Raw genomic sequence first — 26,301 nt, 5'->3', positions numbered from 1 at the left:
GCATCCATCTATGCATAAAAATCCATTTTGATAAAAGTAACACTTTTATAATAAAAAAAATTCTTTTATGTATCATTTTATGCATCAAAATCAATAATGATGAAAGTAACACTTTTATATTTAAAAAAATCTTTTATGCATCATTTTATGCATAAATATCAATAATGGTGAAAGTAACACTTTTATAATTAAAAAATTCTTTTATGCATCATTTTATGCATAAAAATCAATAATGATGAAAGTAACACTTCTGTAATAAAAAATATTCTTTTATGCATCTATTTATGCATAAAAATCCATTTTGATGAAAGTAACACTTTTATAATAAAAAAATATTCTTTTATGCATCTATTTATGCATAAAAATCAATACTGATGAAAGTAACACTTTTATAATAAAAATTATTCTTTTATGCATCTATTTATGCATAAAAATCCATTTTGATGAAAGTAATACTTTTATAATAATAAAAAAATTATTTTATACATAAAAATCAATAATGATGAAAGTAAAACTTTTATAATTAAAAAAAATTCTTTTATGCATCATTTTATGCATAAAAATCAATAATGATGAAAGTAACACTTTTATAATAAAAAAATATTCTTTTATGCATCTATTTAGGCATAAAAATCTATTTTTATGAAAGTAACACTTTTATAATAATAAAAAATTCTTTTATGCATCCATCTATGCATAAAAATCCATTTTGATGAAAGTAACACTTTTATAATAAAAAACATTCTTTTATGCATCATTTTATGCATAAAAGTCAATAATGATAAAAGTAACACTTTTATATTGAAAAAAATTCTTTTATGCATCATTTTATGCAAAAACATCGATGAAAGAAACACTTTTATAATAAAAATTACTCTTTTATGCATCTATTTATGCATAAAAATCCATTTTGATGAAAGTAATACTTTTATAATAATAAAAAAGTTCTTTTATGCATCATTTTATGCATAAAAATCAATAATGATGAAAGTAACACTTTTAGAATTAAAAAAAATTCTTTTATGCATAAAAATCAATAATGACGAAAGTAACACTTTTATAATAAAAAATTCTTTTATGTATCTATTTATGCATAAAAATCAATATTGATGAAAGTAACACTTTTATAATAGAAATTATTCTTTTATGCATCTATTTATGCATAAAAATCCATTTTGATGAAAGTAATACTTTATAATAAAAAAGTCTTTTATGCATCATTTTATGCATAAAAATCAATAATGATAAAAGTAACACTTTTATAATAATAAAAACTTCTTTTATGCATCATTTTATGCATAAAAATCAATAATGATGAAAGTAACACTTTTATAATTAAAAAAATATTCTTTTATGCATCTATTTATGCATAAAAATCCATTTTGATGAAAATAATACTTTTATAATAAAAAATATTCTTTTATGCATCTATTTATGCATAAAATCAATATTGATCAAAGTAACACTTTTGTAATTAAAAAAAAAACCAATATGCATCTTTCCATGCATAGAATTTATATCTAATGAAAATCACTCTTTTATAAAAAAGTAACCAATATGCATTTTTCTATGCATAGAATTTAAATCTAATGGAAATAACACTTTTAGAATAAATATATTTCTACTATGCATTTTTCTATGTATAGAATGAAAATGATACTTTTAGAATACACAAACGATAGGGATTATTCTTTTAGAATAATAAAAGATTAAACTTATTTCACAAATTTTTAGAAAATTTTACCATAACCTCCTTTGTGTGGCTGACCATTTTTCAATTTTTCTTATCTTAAAATTACTTAAAATTTATCCCCAAATGGTTTTAAGCACTCTAAACTAATCAATTTTCACTTTTAAAAAAGAAACAATATGAAAAGTTTAATTTCAACAATTAGATTACTTAACTAGGATAAAGAAGGGCTGATTTTAAGAATGAGAGAGGGGGAAAGCCTTTCCAGCAAGGCATAGCATCACATTATCATTTCAAACAGAACAAAAATTAGAAAACCATTAAAAGAGTAAAGAAAAATATAATATTTCTAGCTTACATGAATTCTGGGAGCTTTCCTTTGCCTTGAGTGTTTGAGGGGTCTACTCGTGTTTGCAACAAGAGTGGCCACCAAATCTTTAGAAGAGAGAAAGGTCAAAAACTAGTGAATTATTAAGAAATTCACAGTTCTTGGCTCTTGGGAGGAGTAGAGTAACAGTGCATAAAACACTATTAAGCTTCAACAAAGGGGGAGGCTTCTATTTATAGGAAAAAGTGAGCTCCCAACCAACCAAACTGGTTCTAAAATTTTCCAGATCAGTTTGGTCAACTTGACCAGTCCATTTGAATAGACACCCTATGGCCCCTTGGTCTCACAAGCCTCTTGTAATCAAGTCCTATATGTCTTATAATGAAGTTTAAATAAATAGCCTATGGCTCCTTGTTCATCGGTCTATTGTAATCAAGTCCCTTCTATAAGTTAACTATATACCATTCTAGTTTTAAGACATTTTTGATGCATTTTCTGAGAAAAGATCTCCACCACCACCAAAGACAATATCATCTAGCAAATCACCAATAGTCTGAATAGATGACGTACATAGGCCTTGCCCTCATTCTTTACTTGGCAAGTCGTGTGAATAGGCACCGTAGGGCCCCTTGGTCATATGACTTATAATGAAGATTTAATAGACACCCTATGGCCCCTTGGTCATAGGCCTCATCAAGTCTTATATGGCTTATTATCAAGTTTATCTATACACCTTATGGCTTATTATCAAGTTTATCTATACACCCTATGGCTCCCTAGTCAAGCTTTGCCTTTGTTATTTACTTTACAAGTCTATGTTAATACACACCCTATGGCCTCCCGGTCATAGGCCCCTAGTAACCAATTCATGTAGGCCTTATCATCAAGTCTGAATAGATAACCTATGGCCGCATTGGTCATAGGCCTTGCCCTTATACTTTACTTGACATGTCGGTGTGAATAGGCTATGGCCCCTCGGTCATAGGCCTTACCCTCATTCTTTACATGACAAGTCCGTGAACAGACACCATATGGCTGCTCAGTCATAGGCCTTGAACTCATTATTTACTTGAAAATTCCATGTTAATAAGAAACATATGGCCCTATAATCAAGTCTTGTAGGCCTTATAATCAAGTCCTAGAGGTCTTATAATCAAGTTTGAATATACATCCTATGGCCCCTCAGTCCATAGGCCTTGCTATCATGCTTTACTTAACAAGTCCATGTAATTAGACACCCTATGGCCCCTCTATCATAGGTATTGTCCTCATTATTTACTTGACAACTCCATTTGAATAGACCCCCTATGGCTGCCCAGTCTCACAAGCCTCTTGTAATCAAGTCCTGTATGTATTATAATGAAGTTTAAATAGACACCCTATGGCCCTTGGTCATAGGCATATTGTAATCAAGTCCATTCTATAAGTTAACTATATACCATTCTAGTTTTGGGATATTTTTTAATGCATTTGTTGCAAAGAAAATTTCTCCACCACCACCACCCAAGAAGAGATCATCTAGCAAATCACCAGTAGATTGATAGTACCAGTGAACATCCTTCTCCATGGTACATGGATGTCTTCTTGCCTAATGGTGAACTTTTATAGAAGGTGCACTTGTTTTCTAAAGATTGCCATGGGTCACCTTTCAAGAACTGTGGAGTTGTAAAAGATATGAATGAGGATACATGTGGTCTCGATATTACTTTATGTCTTCAAGTCAACATTATCAAAGGCCCATATTACATGGTGGATCCTATGGCTTTCGATCATGGGTCACTCAATTGTGACAATGAGTTCACAGTGCTAAAGGCTGGATGGATAGATGTCAGCCCAGAAGAAAGATAATGAGTGCATTGCCAGTATCTTCATAGAATCATTAAAGAGATTAAATCAATATCTCTCTAAAAAGAGGTCTATGGAGAAGAAGAAATGCAAACATGAAGAGGTAGCTGCTATGAGCCCAAGTAAAGCTCTAAAGGATATGGAGGTAACAACTATGAGATTGCCAGACATTATTGAAGTACAAGATGCTTTAACAATTATTCCGCAGGAGTTTCAATTGACAATGGAGCATGCATTTTTGTCTAGTACCAACAATGTATCCACCAACTTCAAGTGCTTTACTTGACTCTATTGTTCAGCCACTAAAGAAGGAGCTCGACAAACAAGTTGCAAGCGATCTTGATGGATATGTGGAATAGAGAAGTATTTCAAGTTTGGAGTGCAATTTACCTCCTTAATGTCTGTGCACTCGTGCAACCTTGCACCAAATGCTTACAAATGTAGGCCTTTGTCAGATGCATATGTCAAATATCTTCTGAAGATATTTGCAGGGAATTCAAGGCCAGGCTCAATTGTGGTAGATTTGATACCTTATAATCCCTTTACAAACAAGCCTCTCAAATAAAAAGATGTGCAATTGGACAAGCTTGACATGTACCATTACTGGATTCTTTCAGGCTAGCACTCAATCATGGCTCCTAGAGATTTCTTGCATAACACAAGCAAGACGTATACCATGGGGAAAGTATTCTCTGAAAGAAGGGTTGCTAGGATAATTGTCGATGCTCCCAAATATGTTTCCATGTGCATATCTATGATGGAGAACATCGAGACACAAACTTCAATAAAGACCCATCCCTATGTGGAGATCCTAAAACATGCATGTGGACAATGGTTGGCTTACTCAAAGCCAATGAATCCAAAGGCTGGGGCATCCACTGGCCATGAAAGCATAAAGCTTTGGGATGTAGTGACAAATTCTTTTCCTTCTCACCTAGTGCTCATTGCATAAGTATATCTACTAAATTTGAAAATTTTTGTAATCTTAAGAACTTTGTGGGTGGGGCAAAGATCACATTTAACACCTTGACATTCTCCACTAGAGATGCACACATGGTTCGACATTGATATCTATGATGCATGGATAGACATCCTTGAGAAGCAATGTGCAACAATGTCTGGGCGATATCACAACATTTCATTTTTTAGATGCGTGTGAGGGCTTGAAGACAAAGATGTGAAGCTCATAAAATATGAGCTATTAGAGGTCAAGATTTCTCTTATATGAAGAAAGCTAATCAGAGTGACATTGTTGACATCACTGCATGCGCAAGGAAGCTAAAGAAAACAAAGGTATTTACTGCTGAAGAGCTTGTGAAGATCTTTAAGAAATCTGATCTCTCCTCAAATGTAAGTACATGGGATGATTGTATCACCTTCTATAAAAGATCTACAAGTCACTATTTATCATTTGCAAACCTTGGCCGAAGTTGAAGCTACAACAGACTAAGGAGACACATGATTTCCCTAGTGTCACTAGGAGATATGTTCATGAAAAGATGCAGGGGAGAAGAGAGCTTGAGCTCTTGCAAGCACACACACACTCACACAAACCCTAGAAGAGAACACACAAGGTGAGAGGCTGAAGATTTTTCTTCTTCCCACACAACAAAAGAGGTCTACAAAGGAGATAAAATGACTAACACAGATAATAGAGTATATACAGGCGGTCCATAATGTGAACATGCTAAGTGGAGTGGGTAGGTGTGGATTAGTTGGTGTAGTCCAGCTATAGAATCTCTAGCAAAGATATATCGGTGCCCGCTACCAAACCCACCAGTGTTGTAAATGTCAAACGGTCATGCAGGTGCCTTGTGAGTGTTAGCTCATTTTTAGCTTTTGACATCTCAATGCTCCCCCTCAAGCTCAACTCTTAATCATGAACTCCAAGTATATCTCAAAATCTGCGGAGCTTCTCAACTCCCAAGGCTTTCGTGAAGATGTCAATGACTCTGATCTTGTGTGCTAACATAGGCCAAGTCAATGTCACCTACCAAAATTCTCTCCCTGATAAAGTAGTAATGTACCTCAATGTGTCTCATCCATGCATGGAGAACTAGGTTCTTGGCCAACTTTATACTGCTAATATTATCACAATATATTACAACCTTTGTCTCCACATGCAACCCCAAATTAACAAGTAGCTTGCGTAACCAAGATACCTCACACACTGCCCCAGTGCAGCTTCTTTGTACTCTGCCTCAGTACTTGACACAAGGCAACTGTGAACTGCTTCTTGCTGCTCCATGTGATAGCAGCACTCCCTAATGAAAACATAAATCCACTATGGTAGATCTCTTATCTAAGATGCTACTTGCAGAATCTGCATCTATGTACCCATATAGCTCCAATGGTACACCTGCTACATCATAAAACAATGCATAATAAACAGTGGCCCTCAAATACCAAAGTGTGCATTGCACACTGTCAAGATGTGGTTTGCGCATAACCTACATAAACTGGCTCTCTAAGCCAACAATGTAACTCAAATCTAGCCTTCTGATTGTAGATCAAACTCCCCATAATCTTCTTGTACATAGTGGGATCCTCCAACACATAACCTACATCCGCACTAAGCTTGCCATTTTGATCTAATGGCACCGATATTGACTTAGAATCAACCATCCCATACTTGGACAACATGTCCAATACATACTATCTCTGTGGCAGCCAAATACCATCAGGTGTGTGAATGACCTCAATTCCCAAAAAGTAGTGCAGATCTCCCAAATCCTTCATCTCAAACTTCCTTTTGAGAAGACTTTTCACATGCTCAATCTTATCCAAGTTGTCACCCCCAACAATAAGATCATCTACATAAATGGTGATGTGATCACAATACCCTTATCACTCTTGCACACATACAAAGAGTGATCTACATCTGCCATATGAAAACTAAATTATAGAGTGACAAGATACTCAACAATCTTGTCATGCCATACTCATGGATCTTGCTTCAGCAGCCCATACAAGGCCTTACGAAGCTTACATACATACTTTGGGTGACCTATATCCTCAAATCCTGGTGGTTGATCCATATACACTTCTTCTTGCAAGTCACCATGGAAGAACACATTTTTTACATCCATTTGATGTAAAAGCCAGCCTTTAGCTCCAGCCACGGCAATCATAGCTCTCAAAATTGCCATCTTTGCAACGGGGGAAAATGTCTCCTCATAATCAATCCCATGTGTCTAGGCATATCCTTTGGCTAAAAATCTAGCCTTGTACCTACTTATGCTACCATCACTGTTATGTTTCACCTTATACACCCACTTACAACCAATAGCTTTCTTGCCTTTAGGCAATGTCACCAAATCCCAAGTCGCATTTCCATACAATACATCTATCTCCTCATCCTCCATCCATAGCTTTCTGCCAACACACATTTCCAATAGCCTCATCAAAACTTGTGGGTTCCACAACCTGCACAACTTTTGCCATATAAGCATAGTGATGTGCCACATAACCATCATAATTCAACCTTTACACAGGGTTTTTGACTCTTCCAGATCTTCGTAACTTTACATTCGTGGCTTCCATAGCCTTCTTCACACTAGGTGTCCTTATTGCTAGAATCCCAAGCTCCTCATCAAGGCTCATCTCCGAGCCACTAAACTCTCCCATCAACAAGAGAATGCCCCGCAGAAATACCAGACATACCAAGGGGCTTAACCACTTTCTCCTTTTTTCTTCATGTACTTTGGCTATTCTGTTAAGGGGAACCCTGTTGTACCTATCTACTGGCTTTACTTGCATTATGAGGGACATGGCTCTATAAGATTTTTCTATCACCTCATCTCTGATGTTGTCATACTCAATCTCATTGGAGTTGTAAAGAATGTTTCATCAGCATGGCATCTAGCTCGGGGGGGTCACTCACAAAAAAATGTGAATATCACGTGCGTTCAACAGAAGCATAATTTTAATTTGTGAAACTTACAGAAATATATTTACATAAGGGTATGATTTAAAATTTTTTCAAAAAAATTTACAGATTCATAAAGAAAAGGGGATATTATATAGATTTAAAAATTCACAAATAAGGGATTTAAAATATAGGCCTTGAACGCACGCCATAGGGATATTTTACATATAGTGACCCCCCCGAGGCATCTAGGGGCATCTTCTCGTAATTGTGAGAGTGTATTTTAAGAGGTGGTGGTAATTGTAGAGCCTCCCGTATCAAATATTATGAGAGTAATACGTGGTCTATGGTTCCATCTGCTTTAGTCACCTTTCCCCTCTTAGTGGCCTTGTTGTAAGACTTGAGGTATTCCACACACAATTCTGTATTGATGGTTCGGGGGGGGAGAATTTATACCATTCACCCTAGGCCAACTTTCTCTAGTTTATCTTTGACTTTTGCATGCTCCAAGATCTGCAAGCACTTTAAGCTATGGTATTGTAGAGCTATCTTTCCATAAGTAGTCTAGACTTCTTTACTTATGATGGAGCCATGGAATGCCTATGCATACTGACCCAAAAAGCTTAATTTTGGGCCTCTTAAGGGTCTTTTCTTTCTACAAATTGGTGATCCAGCTGCACTAGCTTGTGTTACTACCAAAGTTCCCTTGGCTTCCAGGTGAGAGTTGTTTTATCTTCTTCTTCTTTGTCTACTTCTTTTTGAAGTGTGTGTAAGGTTATATTTGATGAGAAGTGTGTTAGTGATGTGAGCAAATAAGGAGGTATGAATTTATAGGCAAGAAGGTGCACATCACGAGAGTGCAGGTCAATGTACCGTGAGATTACAGGGGGTATGAAACCTGTGAGATGGTTTTAACTATGAATTAGATTTTTCATGAGATAGATTAAAGTCCTGAGATGGGATAAAACCTTGAAAGTTGAGGGTGTGAAACCCGTGAGACTGTTTTTTTGTGAAATAGGTTAAAGTCGTGAAACAGTCTTTCCGTGAGCTAGGTTAAAACTGTGAGTTGGGCTAAAACCATGAAAGTCCAGGGTGTGACACCCGTGAGACTGTTTTCTGTGAAATAGGTTAAAGCTATGAAACAGTCTTTCTGTGAGTTAGATTAAAACCGTGAGATGGGCTAAAACCGTGAAAGTCCAGGGTGTGAAACCCATGAGGCTATTTTTTGTGAAATAGGTTAAAGCCGTGAAACAATCTTTTTGTGAGATAGGTTAAAACAGTGAGATGGGCTAAAATTGTGAAAGTGCAGGGTGTGAAACCCATGAGATTGTTTTCCATGAAATAGGTTAAAATCGAAACATGCTAAAATTGTGAAAGTACAGGGTGTGAAACACGTGAAACAGTTTGGAACCATGAGACTGTAGGGTACAACAAACCGTTTGTGCAGATACCTTGTTTGAGAGTTAATTGGTGAGTGTAGTTTTATGTCGTGTTTAGGGCAAAGGAACAAAACACTCATATGTAGCAATCAGATTTTGTGAAAATGTAGAACCGTGAGAGTGCAGGATGTGAGTTACAAACGTGATTTTTACGGGGTTTTGTGAAATGATGAGAATGTAGGTTTATGCAAATAAGGAAAGCAATAAAAAACACTCGTGGAATTAAATAAACTCCTATACTTGCATGACTTTCCTATCATGCAATTTTGATTATGTTCAAGAAGAAAAGAACCAAATAAATGGAAAGAAAATGAGAAGGCAAGGCACAAGCTCCCACCTTATCTTGGATATGTTGATTGTGCAGGCAGATGATCCATCAAAAATTGAAGGTGTGGAGATGCAAGCTCGGGGATTGCAAATGATGCAGAACGACAAACGTAGAATGCACAAAAAAGGAAAGAATTTTTATTTTATGGCACGACCCGAACTAGTCGGCTACCTTAATGAAGTATGCCACATGGCCTCCCATGATTGGTTGAAGAAAAAGTGACCGTTTTACGGCATGAACCATTGAGAATTGGTTCACGACGTGAACGTTTCGGACTCTTTCACGATGTGAAATATTTTGTATAGAGTGCATGCAAGTTTGATACCCTACATTCCTTTCACGCTTAAACACTCAATCATGCAATCAAAAGTTGGTTAAATTAAGTGAATGATCATTTTTTATTTTAACCCATTTTTACCTTATATCCATTTATTAGAATGGATACCTTTATACTTTCATTTGTTTATTGCCATGGGAACCAAGGTGGTACTTTGGCACTTCTGGGCATTTGTTGTTGCAATTGTTTTAACTCCATGTGAGAGTGCTTGATCTTTCCCTCCATCCAACTGAAGAGTGCCTCTACTAAATCTTGTTGATTGGGATTTGTATATGTGTCCATTTGTTTCGCCTTTTATTTTTTCTTCTCAATAACATTGCCTAGCTCCTCTATTGTGGTGTGGGTACAAGTGGCAAATTTGCTATCTTTAGTTCATCCTGTTGAATAATTGGCTTCTTTCTCCACACCAATGTTTGTGCATTCCCAGCATTTTTTTTAGCCGAGATTTGGCTTTGGTTGCTATTACATTCCCTTTCTTTGTTTCTAAAGGTATTTGCACAACGATGGGCTTTGGGCACCCATTTTTTTGTATTGCTCTGGTAATAGCCTTGTGCCGCTAGCAATTCCTTTCCAATCCATTGCTTACGAGTGACTTGTGGAGTGCAGCTTCATTTGGAATACTTCCAGCTAACATTTGAAGGCCATCTCTATCCCGATAATTTAAATTTTTTTCCTGAATCCATAATCACTCCCTTCACATTATTGTATAGTTGGTTTCTAAATTAATCTATAAGGTTCCTCCTCAACCCCTAAAATATGTATAAGTTCTCCTCTAAGTCCTCTATAATCATCCCCTATTTTAGAATGCAAGAAAAATTATTTTCCTTTGTTTTTGGCCTAAAGAGAGAAAATATTCTAGAGAGAGCTAATACAGTTTTGAGATATTTCTGGATATAAAGTTATCCCTTTTATTTAAGATAAATTCCCTTGAAACAAAAGTTTAAAAAGAGTTTTCTAATATGCATTAGAAATTAATTGAATATGTGCATTAGACACCTTAGCCTAAGGGTCCACATTTTCAAAAAATTTATGGATTAAGGTCCAAAAAGTGTTCTAAAGGGCCAATGGGGTTAATCCAAGTGTTGGGATGAAAAAAATGCAAGAATAAAAGAAAATCCCCTCACATAAGATGAAGAGTTGACTAGTACAGGTACTTAATAGTAAACAAATGAGGATTTATTAGTAAAAAATTAGAATTTTGACACCTCAAGAGATCATGAAGGAGGCGCCTAGAATCTCATCATTACCCCTAATTTTTAATTCAAAAAAATGAGATAGTTCATCTCTCATCTCTCTCCTCTCCTCTTTCAAACTAGATCAAAAAAGTGGGCCTAACTGGTTTAAAACTTGTCTGAATTGGAACCAACTGAAGCTGGAAGCCTCTAGATCCCAGTTGGACTTGGTTAATGGCCTCCCTCTCCTATAAATAGAGCCCCATTACTTTGTATTTTCATATTGGAGTAACTCTATGCTAGTGTAATTTTGAGTTTAAGTGTAATTCTATTATCCCTCTACATTGCCTCTCCATTGTGAAGCTTTGGAGCTTCACTAATCCTCATCTTCTCTTGGAGATTACCCTCTACTTCTTGGTGGCCAAGCTTCTTCTTGAGGGTTTCACTTCTCTCTAAAGAATCAAGCCAAAAACCAAGGGTAAGCCTAAAACAATGGTCTTTTTCTCTCTTTTTGAATGGTAACCTTCTTCCCAACCTCTCTAATGCTTGGGAAGCATTTTAATCCATGGTTTCTTCTTAAAATCATGCTTTTATTGATTTATGTTGATTTGATTAATTAATGTTAATCTTTTATGCTTAAAGTATTATTTTTGTAAGAATACTCTCCTTTATGGATTAATCCTTCTTGGAAGGATAGATCTTAGACCTAATCTCATTTTCTTACCCAAAACTCTAGGCCTAACAAGCTAGAGATGGAGATTAAGCATTTTTAAGATTTTTAATCTAATTAAAATGAGGATTAATTCATTTATGCTTGTTTTATGTTAAGAAAATTATGCTTGTTTTATGTTAAGAAAATTCATATTTATTCATTTTAAGTTGAAAGAGAGTTTATGCTAACATTATTGTAATTATTTTTGTATGGAAGATTTAATTGGATATTTTTCTAAATAAGTAAGATGCTTAGATGCATTATGCTCATATTTATGCTTAGGTCAATGCATAAACTAATTTTTATATTAAAAGTGGAACTTTAAGCATTCACATTTCATAGAAAATGTGGGAAAGTTATGGCAAACTTTTATCATTAGAGAATGAAGGTTTATGCATATTTTTAAGAATGCAAAAAGAGGAATTTTCATCATATTCTATGCATAAACAATTTAAATGCTAAAAGAAGGATTTTTGTTACATTTTTATAGTATGTATGCATAAATGTTTAAAAGTTAAAAAGAGAAATTTTTATCATATTTTAAAATAGGTATATTCATGGTATATATATACATGGGTATTTTTATTTATTTATCAAAAGAGGAATTTTCATCGTATCTTTAATTAGGAAAATGCATAAATTAATTTTGGTATCAAAAGAGAAAGTTTCATCATATTTTGATATAGATAATTTATGGCATGTTGATGCCTAGGTCCAATTGGAGAAAATAATATTTTAGTATAATTCTATGTGAATATTTTAAATAAATGATGTATGCATATTCATTAAAAGGATCACTGGAAAAAGAAATAACCTTGTTAAATTCCATTATTCATGAATAGAATTATTTATAGTTCTATTATTTCCAAGGAAGAACAAATTTTTATAATTTTGGATATTTAGCCTCCTTGAGAATAGAAAGCACAATTATTTTATCAGATAAATGGAAAATATCTTTAGGAATAAATTCAAGTAATTTGGTGTTAGACCATGACCACGTGAGAAAGGTGGGTCAGAAAGATGCCTACCCATCTCTTGAATCAGAAATTAAGCCAAATCTTGTGACCATTCCCATTTCTTTAGTATGAAGAATGGATAACCGACACGGTTGATTTAGAGAAGTTTTCCCTAAGACCCGAAATCGCCTAAAAATAAGTTAGAACTTCGTTGTAATCAATGGATGGATCACCGAGATACGAGATTCGTGATTCTCATTGGGAAAGTTTGGGTTTCAAGAAAAAAAAGGGTCTTGTGAAATCAAACTCAATGAGAAATTCTTACTTGCATAGAAACTCTGCTTTTGTAAAGGAATGTCTTACGCCAGAATGCTGGAGGAAGCATTTGGCTTATTGTTAATCTAAGGAGAGTTTACATTGCAAGAGCTACCAGGGAGTCATTGAAGGACGTCTCTCGTGGCAAAGCCTGCCAAGGTCTTAACCAGCCTCGATACGGTTGAAAATGGTGCGCTTCCGGTACGATGGGAAAGGGCCGTCGAAGCGGTCCCTAAGTGAAGTGCTAGGACACCTAAGGAGGATCCTAGAGGGTTCTAACCAGGTGATGCATGGGCTCGCGGGCTGCTAGGACACCTATGCGTATGTCGAGGAAGATATTCATGGATTGGGAAATTATTTAAGTGACCTAGAAAACTATGAAATGGGATCTCGTTGGTTGACTAGGTGGTCTTTAACGGAGAGTCCAGATGAGACTTGCTTGTGAAACAATGGAACTGGAATATTGAGGATTATGATGGAAACACTATGGTTTTATTCTAATTTTATCTTGAAGATCATTGAGTCTGAGAAAAAGGCAATTTCATATTGGGTGTGTAAGTGGTGTCTGTTTAATATAAATGCATGAGTGCTGGCTAGGGAGCCTGGGAACTCTTTTCCCTGGTACCCGGGACAAAACACAACTAATTTTTATAAAGAGGGATCCCACCAATACAGTGGTTGGAAAGTTGGCTAACCTAGGTTGGATCGGTGGATTCCTACAATATAGTTCAGTTATGTTTAAGTCACAATAGTTGAAGTAAGTCCCAGGGAGATTCTTGTTCTATGGGAAGAATCAAGGCTGTGCCTTACTTGAGGGGAAAAAAGCAATGATCTCTATGGACCACTTCTTCTTGCTGCTCCATGTCATAGTAGCACTCCCCAATGAAAACATAAATCCGCTGGTAGATCTCGTGTCTGAGATGCTACCTGCCCAATCTGCATCTATGTATCCATATAGCTACATTGATACACCTGCTGCATAAAAGAATGCATATTCAACAGTGGCCCTCAAATACCAAAGTGTGCGTCGCACACTGTCAAGATGTGGTTTGTGCAGAACCTCCATGAACTGGCTCTCTAAGCCAAGAGTGTACCTCAAATCTGGCCTGCTGATTGTGACATAGATCAAACTCCTCACAATCTTCCTACACATAGTTGGATCCTCCAACACATAACCTACATCTACACTAAGCTTGCCATTTTAATCTAATAGCACCGAGATTGGCTTCTTACAATCAGCTATCCCATACTTGGACAACATGTCCAATGCATATTGTCTCTATGATAGCCAAATACCCTCAGGTGTGCCATGACCTCTACTTCCAAAAAGTAACGCAGATATCCCAAATCTTTCATCTCAAACTTCCGTTTGAGAAGACTTTTCACATGCTCAATCTCATCCAAGTTGTCACCCCCAACAATAAGATCATCTATATATATGGTGATGACCACAATACCCTTATCATTCTTGCGTACAAACAAAGAGTGATCTTCATTTGCCATATGAAAACCAATAGTGACAAGATACTTAGCAATCTTGTCATGCCATGCTCATGGAGCTTGCTTCAGCCCATACAAGGCCTTACTAAGCTTACACACATACTCTGGGTGACTTGTATCCTCAAAACCTAGTAGAATCCATATACACCTTTTCTTGCAAGCAAGAACACATTTTTGACATCCATCTGATGTAAAAACCAGCCTTTAGCGGTGTAAGATTCCTCCCCCAACCTCTCAGGATGTCCAGTATCTTCCTCTGTAGTCAAATCCCTCTTCAGAAATATAAAAGATCTTGTTTCTACAAGTTTTGGCCTAGAGAAGAGAGAAAATCTTCTAGAGAGTGGTAATTCAGTTTTTAAATATTTCTAGATAGAAAAATATCTCATCTTATTAAAATAAGTTCCCCTGAAACAGAAGTTCAAAAAAAGATTTTCAGAAGGTGCATTAGAAATTAAGTATAATCTGTTCAAGAGGCATTATCCTGGGGGTCAAGATTTTTTCAAAATTTTAAATTAAGGTTCCTATGGACCAATAAGATTCATCCAAATGTAAGGAGGAGATAAATAGAAGAATAAAAGAAAAATCTCCCAAAAATGAGAAAATACTCACATAAGATGAAGAGTTGACTAAGGACAAGGTTAATAGTTAAAAAAGAGAGATATTTAGATGAAATGATACATTTTTGACACCTTAGTATGGGGGAATTCCCCTCATGAAGGATGCACCTATTTCACATGCTTGAATGAGTTTTAAACTCCCAAATAATGAGATATTTTATCTCTCCTCTCTCCTGTTTCAACTAGATCCAAAAAGTGAGCAAAACTGACCTAAAAATGGTCAAAATTTGACCAAATTGATCCGAAAAATTCTAGAATCAGTTTTCTCGGTTAGAAGCTCACGCTTTCCTATAAATAGAAGCCTTGCCCTTTTTTGAAACTTAATAGTGTTTTTGCACACTTACCCTACCTCTCCCAAGTCCTAAAAACAATGAATTTTACTCATAATTCATTAGTTTTTGACCTCCCTCTTCTAAAAGATTGGTGGCCACTCTTGTTTTCAAACAAGAGTAGAACCCTCAAACCATTAAGCCAAAGGAAAGCTCTCAAATTATCTATGTAAGTTGGAGATTCTTCTCTTTTCTATTTCTTTTATGGTTTTTTATGATTTTTGTCTTCTCTAAATTGAATGGATGTTATGCCTCATTAAAAAAAGGCATTCCCCTCTCTTCTTTAGTAAATCCAACCATTCTTTATCCTAGATGATTGATTATTGTATAAAATCAAGTTTTTCATAATGTTTCTCTTAAATAGGTAGAAAATGTTTACACTAGAATGATTTAAATACTCTTGGTGAACTTCTAATTAATTTTAGTGGATTAAAAATTTAAAAATGGACAGCCATACAAAGGAGGTTATGGCAAAATTTTTTGAAAATTTATGAAATAAGTTTTATCTTTTATTAATCAAAAAGAGTAATCCCCATCATTAGAGTATTCTAAAAGTGTCATTTTCATTCATACATAGAAAGATGCATATTGATTAAATTTTATAAAAGAATGATTTTCAATAGAATTAAATTCTATGAAAGATACTTATTGATATTTTTTTTAAATGAAAGTGCTACTTTCTTCATTATGGATTTTTATGCATAAAAGTATAATTTTTATTACAAAAAGAGTTACTTTCATCATATTGATTTTTATATTATAAAAGTGTTACTTTTATCATCATTGATTTCTATGCATAAAAGTATGCATAAAAGAACATATATTTTTTATATTAAAAGAGTGATTTTCATCATAAATGATTTGTATGCATAAACATATGCATAAAAGATATTTTTATATTAAAAGTGTGATTTTCATCATAAATGATTTTATGCATAAATTAGATGCATAAAAGAAATTCTTTTATATTAAAAGAGTGATTTTCATCATAAATGATTTGTATGCATAAACATATGCATAAAAGATATTTTTTATATTAAAAGTGTGATTTTCATCTATTTTTTGTTCAAAAGAGTTATTTTCGTGAATTTTGATTTTATACATAGGAAGATGCATAAAAGATTGATTTTTAATTCAAAAGTGTCATTCTCATTTAAAATGAATTTATGCATAGGAAGATGCATAAAAGATTGATTTTTATTTTTAAAGTGTTATTCTCCTTAAAATAGAATTTTTGCATAAATAGATGCGTAAAGAAATCTTATATCAAAAATAAGAATTCTCTTGTATTCTATAAATAGATATGAGGATGTGAAACGAATCAGATAGATGAAAATGAACGAGGAATAGATGGAGATGTATGTATATGAAAGAACAGATGTAGTTATATGTATGTGAAAGAAATGATGTAGATGTATGTATGTGAAGGATGTATGTGAAAGGAAAGATGTATGTGAAAATGGATGTATGTAGATATGTATGTATGTGAAGGATGTATGGATGTAGATATGGAGTGTGGATATGGATGTAAGAATGTGGATGTATGTGAATGTGAATGTGGATGTGTGAATGTGGATATGGATGTAAGAATGTGGATGTATGTGAATGTGAATGTGGATGTGTAAATGTGGATATGGATGTGGATATGGATGTAAGAATGTGGATATATGTGAATGTGAATGTGGATGTGTGAATGTGGATATGGATGTGGATATGGTTGTATGGATGTGGATGTATGAATGTGAACGCAGATGTGAATGTATGATATAGATGTATGGATGTGAATGTGGATGTGGATGTGGATGTATGGATGTATGGATGTAGATGCAGATGTGGATGTATGAATGAGGATGTGAAAATGGATGTATGAATGTGAATTTGGATGTGGATGTATGAATGAGGATGTGAAAATGGATGTATGAATGTGAATGTGGATGTGGATGTATGAATGTGGAATGTGGATATGGATGTATGAATGTGGAATGTGGATATGGATGTACGGATGTGAATGTGAATAGATGTATGAATGTAGATGTGGATGTGGATGTATGAATGTGGATGTGGATGTGGATGCATGAATGTCGATGTGAAAATGGATGTATGGATGTAGATGTGAATGTGGATGTACGAATGTGGATGTGTATGTGGAATAATGAATGCAAATATGAATGTGAATGGATATGAAGTCGATATGAGCGAATGGATGAGATGAGATGTCATGTGAATCAGAATGTGAATGATTAATATAAGTTCTGAACGAATGAGATGTAATGACAAAATGGATGTGATGAGACGTAATGTAAATTAAGAAAGATAGGAATGGATGTTATGTGAAGTGAATGAATCTGATGTGATGGGATGGAAAATGATGTATCTGGTCAAGAATGGATACACATATGATTTGGATTTGTATTAAGTAATATGGATTGATGTGGAATAATCTGGAAAGATTTGAGTTCATTATAGAAACTGTATTTTTGTAAATGACTGTTTTTCAAGAATGCTGGGGAAGCATTTTGACTGTCTTGAGAATGTGGTCGTAGAGACCTACTTGATAGAGTTGCAACTGCTAACGGAGAGTCAATGGAGGACGTCTCGCGTAGCTAGGTTGGGCTGAGAGGTTTTGACCAGCCTCGGTTTGATTTAAATGGTGAGCTTGCGGTACGGTGGATGAGGGACCAAGGAAGCAGCCTATGAGTGAAGCGCTAGGTGACCTGCGAAGGATCCTAGAGGGTGCTGACCATACGGTGCTCAGGCTCTGGGTCACCGTAGATACCCACACGTGCATCGTGGAAGATATTGGAACAAAGAGTAAGAGTTGTTTTCTGAAACCGCGCATGGATCCAGTTGATTGACCTTGCTGGTCCTCAACTGATGAGTCCATGACTCTTTTATATGGATCTGTTGGTTGATCTTGCTGATCTTCAACGGAGATTCCATCTTGATTTTTATAAGTGATTATATTGTCGGGTACTATGGGTTAGGAACTATTGAAAAGGCCCCTGAGTGGAAAGGTGGTTGAGCATTCTGGTTGCCAATGATGCCATAGATACTCCGATGAAGGAATAATTGGAAATTAAGATTCAATCGGATATTTTTGGAGGATTGTGATCAGTGATACTATGGCTTCATTAAATGATTGTTTTAAAGATAGCTGAATCTATGAAAAAGGAAATTTCATATTGGGTGTGTAAGTGTCATGACATGTTAAATTTGCATGAATATCCAGCTAGGGGGCCTAGGAGCTCTTTTCCCTAGTATCCAGGACAAAACCTAACCAAATTCCTAATTGGATCCCATTTTTACAGTGGTTGGGCAGTTGTCTCCCATGGGACTGGATGGGGTTAGGCTGGACTGATGGATCCATAAATCAAGACTTAATTTCTGTTTAGTTCGATAGATGAAGTAAATTCGAGATTGTTCTATGGAAAAAGAATCAACGGCTGTGCCTCTCGATGAGGAAAAAAGCATTGGTCTCTATGATCCAAGTGCAATCTGTCCCTTGATCTGACTATGGATTTGGGTGAAGATCAAGAGTCTTCACAAAACAAAAATATTTTAGAGCAGCAGGCCTTCTACACAAGTGTAGATAGAGGAAGAGGGAGGTAGAGGTTGTGGACGTGGCTAAGGTGGTGGCCAAACAGGTAATCAGAATTATGGTCAACAATAGCAACAGTTCCAAAATTCACAACAACACACAAGTAGAAGAGTATTAATCCCATTTTGGATTAACAAATATGATCTTCCATTTGAGAAAATTAATAAGTGTCATGCAAAGGCACTATAAAAGTTGTACATTATGAGATATTGGCCATCCAAGGCCTTAGTTTAGTAAGTTTTTGGGTGCCCAAGTGTGAATAAGGGCCAATTGTATATAAGGAATTTTCTCATAAATGGACACAATCCCCCTTTGCTCTCTTTCTTTTGTCTTGAGTGAGAGAGAGTACTCTAGTACATGTCATTTCTATACTTGTATGCTTGTGTGGAGAAGTGAGAGAGAGTGATTGCCTTGTGTGGTGGTGTGAGTGACTCTATGACGATGACAGCGTGGAGGCAAATCTTGGAGGATTGGAGCTTCTCAAGTGAGCGTAGATACCTTAAGGGACACGAGCTTGGAGTATTGGTAAGTTCCCTACTACGATAGTTGTGTTCTATTGCTTCTTCTAAAGGTGAATGCATAGAGTTACTTCTTGGAGAGGTGTGGTAGCCCATAACATTTTTGGTGCCATTGCCAGGGAAACACCTTTGTTGCTTCCATCCTCTTTGAGTTCCATCTCCCATTACACAAGTTTCATCATAACCTTTGCATTCTAGTAGTGCATTGTGTATGGTATGAATGGATAAGGTTTGAGTGGAAGTGAAAGTTTGTAAGAAATTGGTCATTTTTGTTGTGTGGGTGTGTATTGTTTTTCCTTTCAATTTTGATGTTTGTATCACCAAATTTGTGAATGTGAACAAGCAAGGTGATACTCTTTTTGTTTCTTTGAAAAAATCCACAAAAATCATAAAAATAAGGAGCCATTGGTTGTGTTTTGAACTTGCATTACATTCCTTATGTCTAGCACAATCATTTTGGAACATATGGATAAGTAATTTGCACCCAAACTCCTATCTGTTCAACATGCGGGAACTTTAAACATGAAAATGCAGGAAGATAGTTCACGACGTGAACTACTTCCTGCTATCTCACGGCATGAATCACTCCTAGAATTAGTATCGCAAATCACGAGATTGCCTTGCTAAAATAGGTCGTCTTATTCTGACATCTCTAACACCACAGGGGTCTGACAAAATTGTAATCTGTGAACTAGCAAAAAAGGCTTCACAACATGAAACACTATATAATTCATGATGTGAACGATTTAGATGTCACAATGATGTGAAAGGTTTTTCTGTATCGCATGACATGAACCAATTACATCTCATGGCATGAACGGCGTAGCTTTTCACGGCATTAACTATTAAGAGACTAAGGTTATGTAGAAGGGTGAGAGAAGGGTGTGAGTGTGAATGGACTTGAGGTCCACTTGTTCACCTATTTAAAGGTGAGGCCATGAGGAATTTGGTATATGTGAGCAAGGCCTAGTTGTATGTATAAGCAACTTAATAAGCAAGATATTATTCTTGTACTTTTTGAGTCTCTCCTCTCCACACACTTGATCTAGCATGAGCACCACGTTTTCTCAACATGGTATCTAGAGCTTAGGTGATTTGAACCACTTGTGGTGTAGATTAGGTCAAAATATCCATTTTTCCCTTATCTTCCTTGTGTGGAGTTCAACCCTCTTCCATTGGAGGCCTTCTATCAGCAGCAGCAGCAGCAGTTGGTAGAGGCAAAATCTTGATGAGATTTCTTCATGGAACATGAAGACAAGGTCTGGGTGCATCATTTCGTACAGCCGATTTGAAGCGAAGAGGACTCCACACGGTGGCATTGGCTCTGCCGCAAGTCGGCATCGATTTTCTGCATAGCTCCAAGTCGTACAGCCATTCTACTTGTGTAGTCCACTATTTGCCAAAGGGTTTGAGGGCTTTTGAAGCTCACCTTATCCCCTATCTACAGCTCAGTTGTGAGCTTATTTCATCAACTGTAGCACTGGCTGGAAGCAAAAAACCAGGTGCCATTTTTCTACTCACTCAAGCTTCCATTAAAGCTTGATTTTTGGAGGTTTTTTTTGCTCACATCATTCCCCATTTGCTCTAATCACTCATGAGAGTTTGTGAATGCTTGTAGCTGATCTTTCTCTTGATTTTTAAGAGCTCCCATCCACATGAGGTAGCCATAAGCCTCATGCTCAACAAGCTTCAACATCAACATCAACTTTTAAGCTTTCAAAGTGATTCAAAGTGTGCTTTTAAGCACTAATTGTGTTGTTTAACACTAATTACTCTATTAATCCAGCAAAGGAAAAGTGTTCTTAAACACTAATAGTGTTCTTAAACACTAATAGTGTTATTAAACACTAATGGTGAGTTAATCACCAAAATAAGTGTCATTTGACATTAAAAATATGCTTTTTAGCACTAATTGTGTTTTATACACACTAATGGTGATATTAATCATCAACTAAAGTGTTGCTCAACACTAAGGTGGTCTTAACCATCAAAGGAGGAGGTCATTTACATTAAGGAGGCTCTTCTTCATCAACATGGAGACTGGTCACACACCATAAGTGCCACATTCAAGTCTTCATCGTAAACCACTTCTTCCAAAGAGAAATGGTACAACCATGAACCAATTGTCTTCACCTCATAAGCTAAAGAGGTTGAAGAATTCTGGTTTTTTCATCATCAAACTCAGATTTTTGAGTGGTTTAATAGTTGAACACATGTACACTAAGTGTTCATCTTCAATTTTGTCGTGTATTAACCTTGAGGCCCTTGTTTGTAAGAGGCATAGGCATGCCATAAGCCGTATGCTCTCGTTTCCCAAGCCCAAGGCATTTCATTCCGCTGCATATTCTGCATTTTCATCGTATAAGATGAGTTGTAAAGTTGAGCATAGCATCCCTAAGTGCTCTACCTTATTGGTTGTCATGATTTTAAGCATCTTTTGGCATTACTTTTGTAAGAGGCATTTGCAATATTATGAGCCATGTCCTCTCCTTCTTGAGCCAAAGATGATAAACCTTACTTGTTTGAGTATTTACCTCAACCAATTACTCATTAAGCTTGTAACTTAAAACCCCAAAGGGTATCATTTAACTAACATGCACAAAAGTTGTTGTAATTGTGGAGTAGACACTGCCCTTGACCAATGCATAAGGCAAGTGGTAAGACCCTCCCTTTCCCTTTCCCATTTAAATCTACCTCATAACCCATGGAGGAGATATGGCATTCAAGGAAGCATAAAGCATGTTGGAGGACCATCTAAAAGCAAACCACTTAAGCAAGGGTGGCAGCCTTGTCATGATCATTGTTTGAGAATGGTCAAGGTGGAAAGCATATGGTGGAAGCAATGGCATGGATTGAAAAGATGCAGGGGGGAAGAGAGCTTGAGCTCTTGCAAGCACACACACACACTCACAAAACCCTAATAGAGAACACACAAGGTGAGAGGCTGAAAATCTTCTTCTTCTCTACTCAACACTCAACACACACTATACAAGATAAGAGTACACAATAATATGAAAGGTACTCAACCAATACATACACGGGTTCTCTATAGTGTGAACCCGACTAAATGAGCTGGCGCTATAACTATGCCAGTCTCTAGAATGGCTGTCACACAGCCTGTCATCCCACTGGCCGCATATCACCCAAGATCTCACCAACCATGCCAGTGGTGTAAGTGTGGGGCCTATCCCCCAGGCGGGTCATCAGTGTCCATCGCCTCACTAGAGCTCGATATCTCAACACTCCCCCTCGAGCTCAACTCCATCTCATGTACACCAAGTGAAGCCCTGAATCTGCGGAGCTTCTCTGTACCCAATGCTTTGGTGAAGATGTCAGCTACCTGATCCTCTGTGCTGACATAAACAAGGTCAAGGTCTCCTGCCAAGACCTTCTCTCTGACGAAGTGGTAATGGACTTCTATGTGCTTCGTACGAGCATGAAAGACTGGGTTCCTGGCCAACTGTATACTGCTAATGTTGTCACAGAAAATGACAACTTGTCTATCCACTGATAGACCCAAATCTGCAAGTAGCTTCCTCAACCAAGCTACCTCACATGCTGCCATAGCAGCTCCTCTGTACTCGGCCTCCGTACTCGATAGAGCAACCGTAGGTTGCTTCTTGCTGCTCCAAGTCACAGCAGCACTCCCCAAAGAAAACATGAATCCGCTGGTAGATCTTCTGTCTGAGATACTACCAGCCCAATCAGCATCTGTGTACCCATGTACACATATCTCTGTCCCAGTCTCATAGAATAGTCCACAATGCAAAGTAGACCTCACATACCTCAGTATGCGTCTCACTGCATCTAAATGCGGTTTCCGTGGAACCTGCATAAACTGACTCACCAACCCAACAGCATAACTCAAATCTGGTCTGGTGATCGTCATGTAGATCAAGCTTCCTACTATGCTCCTATACATAGTAGGATCCTCCAAGATCTCTCCTGAGTCTGCACTCAACTTGCCATTCTGATCCAATGGCACAGAAATAGGCTTACAGCCTGTCATACCATACTTGGACAACATGTCCAAGCCATACTGTCTCTGCAGTAATCCAATACCATGTGGTGACCTAATCACCTCAATGCCCAAGAAATATCTGAGCTCCCCCAGATCCTTCATCTCGAACTTCTGTCTAAGCAAGATCTTTACATCAAGGATCTCTGCATCATGGTCCCCCGTAATGATCAAGTCATCTACATAGATGACAACAAGTACAACTCCTCTATCACCATGTCTCACATACAAGGAGAAATCTGCATTGGCTACATGAAAGCCAATAGTGACAAGATAATCAGAAATCTTGTCAGACCATGCTCTTGGTGCTTGCTTTAAGCCATACAAGGCTTTCTTCAACCTGCAAACATGCTCGGGGTGACCCACATCCTCATAACCAGGTGGCTGCAACATATACACCTCTTCTTGCAAATCCCCATGCAAGAATGCATTCTTTACATCCATCTGATGTAAAGACCATTGCTTTGACGCAGCCACTGCTATCACAACTCTCACCGTTGCCATCTTGGCAACTGGGCTGAAAGTTTCCTCATAATCAATCCCATATGTCTGCGCATATCCTTTGGCTACCAATCTAGCCTTGTACCTGTTTATGCTCCCATCACTGTTATGTTTAACTTTGTACACCCACTTGCATCCAATGGCTTTCTTGCCTTCTGGCAATTGCACTAAATCCCAAGTTTCATTTCCATATAGTGCATCCATCTCCTCATCCATAGCTTTCTCCCAATTCACATTTCCAACAGCCTCATCAATGCATGTGGGTTCAACAACCTGCACAACCTTTCCCATATATGCATAGTGATGTGCCACATAACCATCATATGTAAATCTCTGCACAGGGTTCTTCACTCTCCCTGATCTTCGCAGCTTTTCATTCATGGCTTCCATAGCCTTCTTTACACCAGGTGTTCTCATAGCTGGGATCCCAAGCTCCTCATCAAGGCTCATATCTGAGCCACTAGACTCTCCATCAACATGAGAATGCCCTGCAGAAATGTCAGGCATACCAAGGGGCTCAACCACTTTCTCTTTTCCTTTACGTGATGTACTAATCACATTTGCAGGACTGGTATTATGACGCAACCTGCCACTCCATGGTCTATCAACAGACCCACTAGATGAGGACTCTCCTGGTCCACTCAAAGACTGTGATTGCTGACCTGCATTCTGTGCAACCACACTTCCACTCACATCAGCCCCAACAGCTTCTTTTTCAGCAGCATACCAGCTGCTCATCTCATCAAAGACAACATCCCTGCTTACCCTCAACTCACGTGTAGCAGGGTTATAACACCTGTATCCCTTTTGCTCAAGGGAATATCCAATAAACACACATTTTTCAGCTTTCGGATCCAGCTTAGTTCTCAGCTCATCTGGCACATGCACATATGCAATGCATCCAAAGACTTTCAGATGAGACAAATCTGGTTTTCTGCCAGTAAACCTCTCCTCTGGAGTTACATCATGTATGGCTGCAGTTGGAGTCCTGTTCATGATGTATACTGCTGTAGAAACAGCCTCAGCCCAATAGCAATGCGGCATATTCTTCTCTTCCATCAATGCTCGCGCAATCTCAGCAATGTGCCTGTTTTTCCGCTCAGCAACTCCATTTTGCTGCGGAGTGTATCTGCATGTAAACTGTCTCCGAATACCATTCTTCTTTAAGAATTCAGAGAACTCATTGGAGAAGTACTCTCCCCCTCCATCTGACCTTAGGCACTTTACATATTTCCCTGTTTGCTTTTCAACCAAAACTCTGAAATTCTGAAAGTGAGTGAACACCTCACTCTTCTCCTTCATGAAATATACCCACACTTTTCTTGTGTGGTCATCAATGAAAGTGACATAGTACCTGCAGCCTCCCATAGACACGGTCTTCGTAGGACCCCATACATCTGAATGCACAACATCTAGTGCATTTCTGCTCACATATCTGTTACGTGGAAACACATGCTTTGTTTGCTTCCCAAATTGGCAAGCTTCACAGATTTTCTGCATACCTTCCACTTTAAATTTTGGCAGCCCTGTCACAATTCCTTTTGTCTGCATAGACTTCAATCTCTGTACATTTACATGTCCAATTCTTTTATGCCATATGTCTGTGTCTGCAACAACTCCTGAACCATTTGCAAACATCGCAGCACTCATTTCAGGCATGTCTACATCCAACGTAAACATTCTGCCCACTCTGTTGCCTTTTGCAACCAACCTGCACTTGTCTTTGAAATCTTCAACATAACACCCATCAGGGTTAAACCGAACCTGCAAACCCTGCTCAATCATCTGGCCAACTGAAACCAGATTCTTTGTTATGTTCGGTACATGAAGTACATCTGCAAGGTACTTCACTTTGCCATCCTGCATAGATAATGGCACATCTCCAACGTGGGCAATTGGATGAGCAGTGTCATCCCCTGTTTCCACAAAACCTGGTCTTTCCGGGTTTTTCATCTCCTTGAACCACTCTCCATGACTCGTCATGTGGTTCGAAGCGCCTGAATCCACATACCACACATTATCTTTTTGTGCTGCATCAACATTTTCAGACATGGCATTCACGACATGCTGCATAACAAACAACCTTTCATTATCCTCATTATTTCTGCTTGAGGATGCATAGTTGTTTTGCTGCACTTTCCCATTTTGCATGTCAGCCTGCTTCTTATAACATTCTGACTGCACATGTCCAGGCTTACCACAATAATAGCATTCACGTGCATCATTATAT

Source organism: Cibotium barometz, chromosome 37 (assembly GCF_041138505.1).
Source record: "Cibotium barometz isolate CiBa-2024 chromosome 37, ASM4113850v1, whole genome shotgun sequence".
Classification (NCBI taxonomy): domain Eukaryota; kingdom Viridiplantae; phylum Streptophyta; class Polypodiopsida; order Cyatheales; family Cibotiaceae; genus Cibotium; species Cibotium barometz.
The sequence above is the reverse complement of the archived record's forward strand: the minus strand, read 5'-3'. Positions refer to the sequence as shown.